We start from the raw sequence: 14,421 nt of genomic DNA on the forward strand, positions 1-14,421 counted from the left end.
GTTTAAAAAAATGAAAGAAAATAAAATTAAATTTATGTCTTATTATCAAAAAATATTCAAAAATTAAATCCTTAGAATAAAAACTACAAAAAAAAAGAAGAAAATATATAGACTAATTATAGACTAGAATATTATATTTATATAAAATAAATAATATACACCATGTCTTAAGATGTACTGTCTTATTCGATAACTTTTTTTCTATTAAATATTATAGTTTGTCGTCGTCATGCAACAAGTGATCAAGTGAACAATTTTGTAATTAAAAACATGCACAATTTTTATTTTTTTCTCTTGGTCACTTTTGTATGACAGCAATTAAGTTGTGATATAGTATTGCAATATTGTGTAAGTAGAAAGTAACCAATTAAGATTGAATAAAACTATTAAAAGTATTTGTAACCATTTCACTTTTATATATTTAAAAATATGTTAGGTAAAAAAATAATTCCACTGACAAAGTTATTCCATAAATGTATTTAAAATAGTCGTTTCGTTGTACTCAACGAATAATTGAATAGTAGTATACATGCATGGATTGAAATAATAATATTTTCTTTTTTGGAAATATAAATCATGTCTTTATTTTTTTAGTAATGTGTTGATATGCATGGCCCATTGCAGGAGTTCATATTATTACTGTTGCTAACACATTAAATAAAACATGAATAAGGAAGTTAACACAACAAGAGTTTATTTTAAGTTATCAGCAACCTATGTGAAATTATAACATTCTTATTTTAGAAGGGTGAGGAACAGTGGTTAGTTTTCAAATGATTTATCTAAGTACAAGATTTTTGTTTAGTGGAAGATTACAACTTTTAACCCTGCTTATTCTTCTGGCTATCATAGTGCACATAGTTGTATTATTTTAATATTATTTACCTTGATTTTATAATACTATGCAGTATAGCCAGTATGTATGCATTAATCAAAGTTTATTTGATCAAACTTTTACGTAGTTACATGATAATCAAACGATCTAAGTAAATCAGTCATATCTTAATTAAATTTTATCTGAATACTTGCAGTTGAGTAGTTCATTGAATGAAGATGAATCACTGAATCGATTCATTTAATTGAATTGAATCAAAAGAATCAACTGATTCATATATCTCATCCTTACTTTGTATCGCTACCAATTAGAGATGTGTCATTCGCAAACGACATAGTTCAAGTGAACGATTCAAACTAGTTCACTTCGTTAATTGTCGTTAATTTTATTACAGCAACAAAATGGTAAATAATCTCGTTCGTTTCTGTTTCGTTCTCGTTTACAGAACGCTATTCATTGCGTTACGTTCATTGATAAGAATAAACGATATGAAAATAAAGTAAAAATTAAACTTCATTTTTATTATTTCCTTAACATTTTACTATATTGTACCTATATAATATTAAACAACTACTTTTTAGAAACATTTTTTTTTTTTTGAACCATAAATCACAGTTATTAATTTCTTTAAAATCGTGGTTTGAAGTGTTTGACCTAAATATGAGTGTACCGTGTAGCCAAACATCAAACGTATAAAGTTTTCTAGTAATTCAGTAAAAGAAAATTCTGTGGTAAAAGTATTCGAATAATTATGTTAAGTGCTGGGTCGAGGAGTACGAATTGCAGATTTTATCATATTATAATAATGTAAGGATCCGGCTGTAATAATGTGTATTAAATTGACGCCTTTAAAAAAGTGTTGGTTCCACATAAATACAATACAATACGATGTATATGTATACATGTATGTTGTATTCGTATACAAAATTGTGGAACATATTATGTACGTATTATGTTAGCCACCAGATATACGGATGGCGCGATGCGAGTTGTACGAGTATAATACACATTACATATACACGGACACGCATAAATAATAAGCCATTGCTGATGGTATAAATAAATGCGACAGTTGCAGTTGCCGGTCGTTTTCATAGTTCAGAAGACGGCTAACGATTTTTTTGATACGGGCAACGGAATTAACTCGATTCGTCGATAAACGATTAATCATCGAACGAACGATTCGTGGATAAAGTGAACGGTTGAACGGTTCACACCGTACACCGTTGGTGCGTGGGCAACGAAATGGATGCAAAACACCGTACACCAGTGGTGTATTTACGGGGGGGGGGGGTCCAGGGGTACTGGATCCCCTCCAGAACCTCTTCAAAAAATAAAAAATTAACAACAATTCTTACATATTTGCAGAATTGGGTATGTTAAACATTCACAGGGAAGTTGAAATTATTGTTGATGAAGTGATAGAGGAGTTGGCCAAAAAATCGAGACAACTGGAATTTATTTTATAACAATACTTTATAATATATAATGCTAAATACAATATATAGGTACATATATATATATATAATATTACATAAGACTATACGATTATTACATTATATATTTAGTTCAACTTCCTCCGAAAACTGCATAAGGACGTAACTATTACAATATAATATATAGCTTATATTAATTATGTATAAACTGTGGACCCCTTCTCAGAAAAAATTGAAAATACGCCACTGCCGTACACGGAAACGGAATGAAAACTGAGAGATTCGATTTGTTCTCCTTGTTCGGTGTTCGAAATGAAAAAAAAAACCGAAAGCATGTGCCGCCGCCCATAATTGGTATTCGAACTAAAACAATATAATTTTAGATATGTATTTTCCGGTTGCCAATCCTTGGTCAATTTTCTCTTTTGTTTTTTGGACCGATGTCACGGCAGTAAACGCTAACACTGGATATACGGCATGCGAAACGGGAGCCATAGCGGAACCGCGGAAATCGGAACGTCCGTAGGAGAACGGAAGAAAAATAAATGTACGTAATGTGGTCGACTTCGGTGTCCGAAAAAAACGGTTGGTGCCGTTCGGACGCCGTACAACGATAAAAAAACGTACCGCGTGCCGCCCGTCGGCGTACGAACGGAAAATGCTCGAACCACGCGAATAAATAATGTGCGGAAATCTTTATTGTGTAGTATCTATTGACAAACGACAATACGCATAGGCGAAACTACGGGTCAGGTCAGCCGGACCATGGCCTGACCTAATACCAACTAAAAATATGTGTACATTATGTATTTCAATTATTATTTAGGCGTTATAAATTATACGCGTAAACGTATACGTTTTTACGTTTCATATAATACTATATAATAATATAGTATACAGGTACAATTGGTACAAATAAGGATTATAATAGAACATAATAAGTCTGTTCTATGTATTCGAACAATCGGTTTAATTGGTTATTGTTTGATTTAGACATTTAACGTTTATTTTTATAACTATACTATAGGAAGTAATAGTTAATTTTACGTAATAATAGTTTTTATATTTTTCATTTGGTCTGACCTAATAAAAGTGTCTAGTTTCGCCTATGACAATACGTAATGGATAGATATGTTTTTGTCATAAATATGTACGAGTAATAATTGTTTTATCTAAATTCGTATCCTCTGGTCGTCAGCGCCGCCGCCCAAGCCCAGTTTTGGTTAACGTTAATGTGCCCATGTACAAGGATACTTCTGGCGTGAACTGTGGTTGCCTTTCCCAGTCCGATTTGGGCGTAATGCCATAGTTATTATTCACGTATTTCGCATCACTACTCTTTGGCCTCTCGCCTGCCGTTGGCGCCTTCACATGGGAGTAAACACGATAAATATCGCGGTAAATATCAAAAAAAAAATTATCTACTGTCTATTTTGTCATGGTAAATATCGGTCTGACGCGACTTCCACACATCCACCGCGATCTCATTTTCAATTATTAGTCATAGATTGATAAAATTGTGTGGCGATTTATTTACTTAGTATCATTCGTCATCGGTTGTCTATAGATAAAAAATAATTCTATTTATTTTATCAGATGCTTTTGGCGTAAAATACATACGCTCATCACACAATATTGCTGTAATCGCGAAGAGATCGTTCCGACGTTATCGATAAGATATACAATAATAATTGAATGAGTCATTCGAATGAAGTTTTCACTCGAACGATAAAATAATCTAATGGTTTTTTCAACACGAATAATAAAATAATCGAATGGTTTTTTTTTCTTACTGTACACAACTGACTAGTGACTAATTTAGTGTTTGGAACTTCACTAAAATAATGAACGCGTTCATGAATGCGTTCATTGAAAAAAAGAACAACTTCATTACACAATTAATGTTGCTAAAATTCTTGTTGCAATATTTTTAATTATTATTAAAGACATTATTTTCTAAAACTATGTACTGGAGTGACAAGTTATCATTGGTAACTAATTAATAATAAAACCCACTGTCTTAGCAATACTTTGTACCTCAAATTTTTTAATTGTACACGTATATTAATTACTAATACAATGAAGTACCTCCTTAAAAAATGAAAGAAAAAAATAAAAAATGATTATTAATAAAAACTAAATGTCACTACGACGCGTTTTATCAGTTTCATCAATATTATTAGTTATTTCATATTTGGCAGTATGAGATATTATTGACAATAATATTTAATATTTAACTATCACTATTCTTTTAATTGAATGAACAAACAAGTCGTTCAGTCGTTCGGGTGGGTCGGCCAAGCGGAAACGACTAAATAAACATTTACACGTCACAATTAAAGATCAACACAGTAATTTTAATCCGAATCGAATATCAGATGCCTAACCTATACGTTAAACATTTGACCTGGGCGCACGAGGTTCGTTTTTGATTTCGATAACACGACGTAGACAAAAACGTTGCCAACATATGGATTTATCCGTACATAAAAAATGAAATATACTCATGCAGTAATTGTTCGTTGTAGGAAATTACCAAAATTTGTAAGAGTTTACCAATTCCCGACTAATATAATTCACAAATATCATTTTATCTGTGAATAATTTCATAATAATATTGCCGACAGAAAAAAGTTGATTTATCGTCAATATCTGTGACTGTACCTTAAGCTTATTAAAGTGTGTGATAATAAAATGAATAAAATATATGTGGGGCTACACAAAATTTCGCACTGGGTCCTAACATTCATCGGAACGGCAATTGCGGCTGCTATACTACACGCCGCCGAGTCGAGCAAACAAAATAATAATCGAAAAGGCAAATCAACATGTTATTTACAAACTACTAATGTGGCCGATACTTTTGCGAATAACACCATTCGCTCACAAATTTTGTAGCGAATTAGGCACTGCGTATTTTATGCGATTGAATGGTTACGATAATATATATGTTACGGGTAAAGTTCGAAAATGGGTAGTTTACACATTACCCGGGTAATGTACACCTTATTCATATGAATAATATAATGTGTACATTATCCAGTGTGCTATAAATTTAATTCGAAAAAAAATTATTAAGTTATTATTTTACAATAAAAAATTTTAAAAAATTAAATAAATTTATTTATTGGAACACTTTGAGGCATTTTGAGTTGCAAAATATCTCTCCAAATTTACATTTAATCGCACATTTATTTGTTAAATGATTATTTTCTAACAAACATTTTTTAAAACTTTGACCATCGAAAAAAATTGTGCATTAGCTATTTCACAAAAAGATTTTTTTGTACCGACGCTTTATAAATATTTATTTATCTTATATATATATATTTTATATCTAATTTCAGATAGTATGTTATAATAGTTTGATTCCGTTAAATTTACCGAATTTTCATTCTTTTCATTAATTTATTTATTATAATTTTCATATAATTTCTCTTTTTATGAAGACAAGTTTTTTTTTAAAAAACTAAATGATCAAACATTAATAAACTGAACAAGTGAACACGAAAACCAATAGCACCGTATATATTTTAAAACTATTATACAATATCAATGCACACGATTTATCATCATGTAGGTACAATTTATGTTTTATCGTATTTTATTAAAGGGCTATCCAAGAAAAAAATAGATAATAGCTAAATCTTTAGTATTTGGTATAATTAAAAATTGGGTACCGTTAAAAATATTATCCATCACTATTCGAACGTTATCGTCGTTTTAAAATAACGCGTGACGTCACAGGTTCCATCGGTCGGCCGTCCGCCTATTTTAATATACGTATTTCCTCGACGCGTCGTTATTCATTTATTTATATATTAAGTTATAATACTCAAAATAAAAAGCGATTTTCATATTACAAAAGCTTAGATATTTTTCTACAACTTGATACCAACATCGTATTGAAATAATAAATATTAACGTATAAAACGTTTATTTTATCCATAATTTATATATATTTTTGTTTGTTAATTTACCAACATCAATAATAACAATATAAATGCAGTTTAAACAAAAGCATAGATATGTTCTTATAGCCAGATACCATCATCCTTTTGAAATAATAAATATCAAACTATTAAAGATAGAAAACATTTAATTTATCCATTATTTATAAATCTTTTTGTTTATTAGTATTTTACAAATATTTCAACAGCCGTTCATGTTAAATAATATCCACCACTTTCCAATGTTTTGACTGTCACCTTATCTTAGTTTTTATAATTTTATAATAAACTTTAATTGTCTGTACATCAATACAATTTTTATAAATATATTATTCCGTTCATTATCAGACATCAGTCGTGTATCTACTTCATAGCTAGTGTGACCCGTATTCGACAACAGAAAGTTTTCTATAGTTCATTTTTCTTTTTATAATAATTATGGTTAAACTTAAAATGTTGTGTTCGGTTTTCGGTTGTGCGTGTTATAGTCACAAAGAAACAAATAATGACGTTCATTTTTACAGATTTCCAAAGTGCGAAAAATCTCTACAAAAATATAAGGTATGGGTTAATTTTTGTAAACGTAAACATTTTATACCGGAAAAAAATAATAGAATTTGTTCGTCCCATTTTAAAAGTGATGATTTCAATGAGTCTAATGTATTACGTAAACAACTTATGCCAGACACAAAGGTAGTGATCAGATTAAAATCTAATGTATTTCCTACTATTTACAAAACAAAATCTGACGACCCTACTCTTACCTTACCATCCACAAGTAGATGTGAAAGACAGAATGGAAAAAGAGAAAATCAATTCACGCCAACTTCATTAAAATCGAGCACACCAGTAAAAAAATCTAAAGATGAACTAAACTTTTTGGAAATGCAAAATGAACATTCTTTTGACTTAAGTTACAATTCTATAGATTTTATCCAAGAATATAAAAATAATATTAACGATATTGGTATTTAGGATTTAGGCAGTGAAAGTGTTGCTCAATATTTACTTAAGACTAATAACGAATTGTCATTTGAATTATGTGAAGATGTCAGTGAAGAAAAACGTGATGAAGATGATATTGATACATGTGTTGGTAATAATGATTTAATTTCAAAACCAAACATTGACAATAATGCTTGTTTTATAATTTTTTGGGAAAATATTTTGTTTTTGTTCAAACACTGTCAAGAATGTTCATCAAGAAATATATCTATGAAACATTATGTTCAAGGTACATTTTTGTCTGTTACTACACTTTGTGAAGAGGGTCACACTGTTCAATGGACTTCTCAAAAAAAGACTGGAAAACGCCCAGTAGGAAATATTGTAATTGGAGCTGCTTTAACGCTTTCGGTAATTTTATTTGCTCAAATGTCAGTTTTTGTCAATCAATAAATCTAGCTTTTTTTTCTCTTACAACATATGATATTATTACTAAATTACATACAGGTCCAATAATTAATGATATGTGGCGTGAACACCGAAAAAACAATTTAAATGAAATTAAAAATTCTGAAAAAAATATTTGATTGGCCGGAGATGGGCAATTTGATTCCCCGGGTTTCTGCGCAAAATATTGCACTTACTCAGTAATGGACTTGCACAGCAGTAAAATTATTGATTTTAATTTAGTCCAAAAAGGTATGGGTTCTGGGGATTTGGAACGAAAAGCTTGCGAATCGTTAATCGATAAATTAATTGAAGAGGAAAATTGTAATATTGAATTATTTTTAACGGATCGACATAGAGGTATTCGATATTTTTTACGTACAAAATATTCTCAAATTGTACATGAATTTGATGTGTGGCATTTGTCTAAGAGTTTATCGAAAAGATTGAAAGGACTCAATAAAAAATATCCAGATGCATATTTATGGAAAACAAGCATAAATAACCATTTATGGTGGTCCTCTCAAACTTGTAACGGTGACGGATCATTACTTGTCGAAAAATTCACTTCAGTACTTAACTACATTAGTAATATACACGAATGGGAAGATAATGGTAAAATAATAAAATGTGAACACAAAAAATTAAACGATGAAGATTTAAAAAAAAAGCTTTGGATATATCCTAATAGTGAGTCTTACTTTGCATTAAAAAAAATTATTATGGCTAAAGATTTGTTAAAAGATTTACAACATGCAAAACATTTTGTACATACTGGTCGCTTGGAGTCCTACCATAACGTTCGCTTGAAATATATGCCCAAAAGTATACACCTCAAATTTAATGGAATGTATTTACGTTGGATAATTGCCATTCTCGATCACAATTATAATATAAACAAAACACTCATAGGAGATAAGTTGGTTTTTTCAAAACCAATCGGCCATTACACATTAAAAAATCGTTACAAAAATCCATCAAACAATTGGCGACAAATTATAATTAAAAATATTAAAATTAATGCAAGCCAAGATAATAATTTGAATACAGAAATGAGTACAATCGATGACAATTTACAAATTCCAACCAATATAGTTTCAATACCAAAACCAAATGTTGATGAAATGAGTTTGAAAAAGTATTCAAGATTTCAAAAATAAATAAGTGTTTTAAAAAATAAATTACTTATAATTTAGATCTTTTTATTTAAATCATGAAATTATTTTCTATTTACTAATATGTATAACTTAATCATTAATGATATATTATTTTTGAGGTAAGAATAGGTACATAATAATTATTATTAATAGTTAATACAATTTATTGTGACATGATTATTTATTGAACATAACAAAAATAATAATCATAATTATATACAATTACGAGGGTAAATGTGTATTTGATTTTTTGAAACCCATATACAATCCATCTTTTTTTAGGTACTTATTTCTTATTTTGTTTATAATACATGCAGGAATGACAACTCTTATTCCTAAAAATAATTAAACTTGGTTACTAAAATGTAATCTATAGGCTAAAATATGAAATTTTAAACACAACTAAAGCAATAATTTTTCTCTTATAGATTATGGGGGAATAATTATATTTTTACACAAATACATTTTAATATTTAAATATACCTTTTCCCAATGAGGTCCAAGAATTAACCCAATGAGTGAATTGTACATAACAAAATTTGTTATGTACAATACATAAATTTAATGTATCTCCATGTTTTATTTGGTACTTCTAATGCACTCAACTGCTTTTTCTTCAATTTATTTTTAGTTTTCATAATCATCTGTTGGCGAGTAATATTTAATATTTCTTCATCTAAAATGATTTTTTCAAAGGAAGTAGTAACAGTAACACATTTTTTTGAATCCAATAATTGTTTTATGTTACCAAATTCTGAACAACACATGCATTCAAAATCGTTCGACATTTTTACACAATTTTCACAACTACACCACTAATTTATTTCAACTTGAGTTCTTTTTTTAATATCCGGTAAACATAAGCATATAGAATAATTTGGTTCAAATCTATCAATGTCGCCAACATTTGGTTCAAAACTATATGGATTTAAAGACATTTTAGAACACACAGCGTTTCACGTAAGATAATGAATGCAAAGATATAGAGTGCCTAATACGAGTAGTATGTAACAAATTGTAATACTATTGACACAGATAACAAAAATAAAACGTAGTCTGCAGTGGTATTTAGGAAAACCCATAAACTACATTTGTATTATAATTGTTTATGTTGGTTTGGTATATAAGCAAATAATAAATATGTATAAATGATGGATAAAATAAACGTTTTATACGTTTAATAATTATTATTTCAATACGTATCAGGTTGTAGAAAAATTTCTAAGCTTTTGTAATAAGAAAACCGCTTTTTATTTCAAGTATTATGACTTAATATATAAATAAATGACTAACGACGCGTCGAGGAAATACGTGTATTAAAATAGGCGGGCGGGCGGCCGACCGATGGAACCTGTGACGTCACGCGTCATTTTAAAACGACGATAAGTACTGAACGGAGCGAAGCAATGAAAAACTATTTTTACCAAAATTCATAATTGTTTTTATTCTACAATATTTCATAAAAATATTTTTTTAAAATTTTTCCTCGGATAGTCCTTTAATATTATCTACAGTTCATATTTTGTCGTATTTTATTTTATGAAAACACTTTATCCACTAAAAGGTAGATAATGTAAAAATTACCCGGTTGATGTACTTACAAAATAAACATTTACAAATATGTTTACTTTATCCAATGGGCTTGGGTAATGTTCACATTACCCGGATGATGTGTACATTACCCGATTTTTTTACTCTACCCGTAACGTATACACATATTATATGTTACAAGTGCGATTTGAACGACTTTCGCCATTTTAAGTCTACCAACACGAAACCATATTCAATGTCAACCGCGTAACTTGTTTTGTTTATTTTCGTTAAAATATGTTTTCGATTTCAAATTGCATTCAATTCGTGCGTTACGATGGCCAGGCAACTTGCACTGCCGGTCGCGAATATCGACTGTTGTGTCGCATTTACGTCTTTAGTGATTCCCATTCAATCTGCTTGGTTATTGCTCGTTTCAAATATCGCGTCGCCAGTGAATCGCGTAGAGTTCAAAGGGCCTTGGTTTTCACATACATTTCGATGATAACCGACCACGATTACATCGATATCGAATATATCAACATTTAAGTGGACGCCACAGTCCTCATGTGTTGTCTCTGTCTGACATATGTACAACACAGCAAAATTGTTACCGTCACTTATTATTACTACATTCCTATGTATTGTTTATTATGCAACCCGTAATAATATTGGTCAATGCACATTTTCATTATTTTCATCGGTTGTGTATAGTTTAAATATTTTTCTATTTATTTTTTCGGATGCTTTTGGCGTAAAATACATATGCCCATCACACACTGTTGTCGTAATCGCATAGAGATCATTCCGACGTTATCGATAAGAAATCCAAAAGAAATCTGAAACAATAATTCAATGAGTCATTCGAATACATTTTTCATTCAAAAGATAAAATAATAGAATTTTAATAGCTAATCGATTAAATAATCGAATGGTTTTTTTTTTTTTGTACACAACTGACTAGTGACTATTGTAGTGTTTGGAACGTTCACTAAAATCATGAACGCGTTCATGAATGCGTTTATTGAAAAATAAAATAACACGTTCGCGTTTATGTTCGTTGAAAATAAGAACGCGTTCATTACACGTTCGTAGTTGCTAAAATAACTGTTGCAATATTTTTAATTATTATTACAGAAATTATTTTCTAAAACCATGTACTGGAGTGATAAGTTAACATTAGTAACTAATTAAAAATAAAACGCGACTGTTTTAACAATACTTTGTATCTCATGTTTTTGTAATTGTTCGCGTATATTAATTAATAATACAACGAAGTGTCTCTTAAAAAATGGGGGAAAAACTGAAAAATGTGTATTAATAAAAACTAAATATCACTACAACACGTTTTCTTAGTTTCATCAATATTATTAGTTAATGGGTCGGCGTTAGAAGTATTGGCGCCTTGGGAAAAGCCATGTTTTTGTGCTCTTGCACACCCCTCCAACCCACTTAGTTTGAGTAGCAGTAAAATAAAATTTTTTAGTGAATTTAAATACAATTATTACATATTTAATATAATAACTTTGTATTATATCAACGCATTTTTTGGACAGGTTTGTGTTTTTTCGTTGCACGCATATAATAGTTCTAATTTTGAGCTTGGCGTTTTTTACTTTTTGAAAGTTTTTTCGGGAAAATATTATTAAACGGCACCACTGCCTACAATATAGGAATACTATGTTTCACTAACAACTTATTTATTAAGACAACCAGAAAGCGGAATTCATTTTAAATTACTAATAAGTAACCACAATATTATGTAGAAATTAACTAAACAAAATTATGAATATTGATTAGGTACCTGTTAACTGTAACTTGTTAGTTAAAACATTTGACATAACACAGCAGATCGTACGTAGTGAGGGCTCGTCGAAAATAATAAATTAGGCATATGTGTCGGGCAACTGTGTCTTTTTGATTTACGCCGCACACCGCGGCATTTTCTCCGTAAGGTCTAAACGCGTTTTTTACGTAATCTTCTAGTTATATGAATTTATATGTAAAGAGGTAAATATTTTATGAAAATAAATATCACTACCATCTATTTATTTACATAGACAAATGCGGTGGTATGTTTCCATGCATTATTTTTACATCAAAACCAGTGCTGTATGGATGCAGTACCAATATGAAGTAGAAAGCACAACTGTTATATTCTTATTTCCTGTAGATCGTTAAAGAGTGTTAAAAGATAAATTTGATGAAAACCATTTTCAGTTTGGTGTCCCTTTCGTACTGGCGCTCAGGGCAATCGCCCGGGTCACCCATAGCTCTCGCCGACATTGATTAGTTATTTCACACATAATATCTGTTGCCGCCGTAGCATAGCATCCGATCGACACATACACATCATTATCTGTTTTGTGAATTATTTTTATCAGTTTTTAATTGTGTTTTCTTATGTAAATTATTATCTGCAAAAACGTCGTCGGTCGCGATAATATTTAGCACGGCCGCCCGTTTTTACTTTGTTGTTTCCGTACCTCCAACGCGTTGTGTTAGAATATTATCACAGTTTTATTTTTTCTCTAATAGAAAAGCGCTCATAATCGTTATTGTTTTTTTATTATTATTATATATTGTTTTGGGCTCTAATAGCCGTATATTTTACGTGCGCTCATTGCCGAGAGTTTTTATTATTATTTTATATTGTGTATGTGGTATGTTTAATATTTTATACAGGCTCTAGGTAGCGGTTGGCCAGCAGTGCACCCAAAAATTTGTGAGTTTTATTTTCTTTTTATTTATTTATTAGTTATCTATTTATTCAAATTAATTAAATTATTATTGTTGGGCCAAAAGGGCCGTGATTTATATATTTATTGGCTATTTATTTTGGTATTTGATAATTGTTTTTTTGTTATTTATTTATTTTATTTATTTCAATTTTATCTATATTATATTATTGTGCCAAACAGGCAATTATTTGAATTTTACTATTTATTTTTGTATTACTGTGAGTTTTATATATACCATTTTACCATTTTGTTACCAGCAATACATTAAATATTTAGTTAACATATTTAGTTGTGTCTTGTGTATTATTTTATTCTAGTTCTTAATTTCACACACAACACACATACACACTCATAGCACCACATAGTCAGATAGTATTTGCGTGGTTAACCCAATCATTGTTATCGGATCTATTTACACACGAACACATGTGGCGGACGAAGTCGGTCTAGGTAGTACGTTCGGAGTAGTGGTGTCCGGTGCGCACGTATTATCGCTATATGCTACCGGCCCCAACAATGTCTTTCCTTAAAATTTGTTTGTAGGTAAATGTATTATAATACATTTTATATATTATTTCTTTAATGGTTGAACGAAAAAGTCATTTCGTCGTTCGGGCGGGTCGGCAAAGCGGAAACGCCATAAACAAACAATATTTACACAACACAATAAAATAACAACACAGTCATTTACATCCGATCCCTAACCTATAAGCCAAACATTTTAACTGAGAGCACGAGGTTCGTTTTTGATTTCGATAACACGACGTAGACAAAAACGTTGCCAACATATGGATTTATCCGTACATAAAGAATGAAATATACTCGTAGAGTAATTGCACGTTTAGAATGTAAATGAATATGATTAATATTTTTTTTCATTTTCCAATATTTTTTAATTTTTTCTTAATATACAAGTGGGAAATTACCGAAATTTGTAAGAGTTTAACATTTCTCGTATAGTATGAATCGCGAATATCACTTTATTTGTCAATAATTTCATAATAATATTGCCGACAGAAAAAGTTGATTTATCGTCAATATCGGTGACTGTACCTTAAGCTTATAAAATTGTGTGATAGTAAAATGAATAAAATATGTGTGGGGCTACACAACATTTCGTACCGAGTTTTAACATTCATCGAGTCCGCCATTGCGGCTGCTATGCTGCACGCCGTCGAACAAACGAAATAATAATGGAAAATAACGACACAGTGTATACCGCCCTGTATACGAGGCAAATCAACATGTTATTTTCAAACTACTCATTCGTATGATATTTTTGTTTATGTTCGTTGAAAAAAAGAACGCGTTCTTTACACGTTCATTGTTGCTAAACTTATTGTTGCAATATTTTTAATTATTATTACGGAAATTATTTTC

The sequence above is a fragment of the Sipha flava genome, unplaced genomic scaffold (genome assembly GCF_003268045.1).
Source record: "Sipha flava isolate LNK unplaced genomic scaffold, YSA_version1 0_pilon_pilon, whole genome shotgun sequence".
Taxonomy (NCBI): Eukaryota; Metazoa; Arthropoda; class Insecta; order Hemiptera; family Aphididae; genus Sipha; species Sipha flava.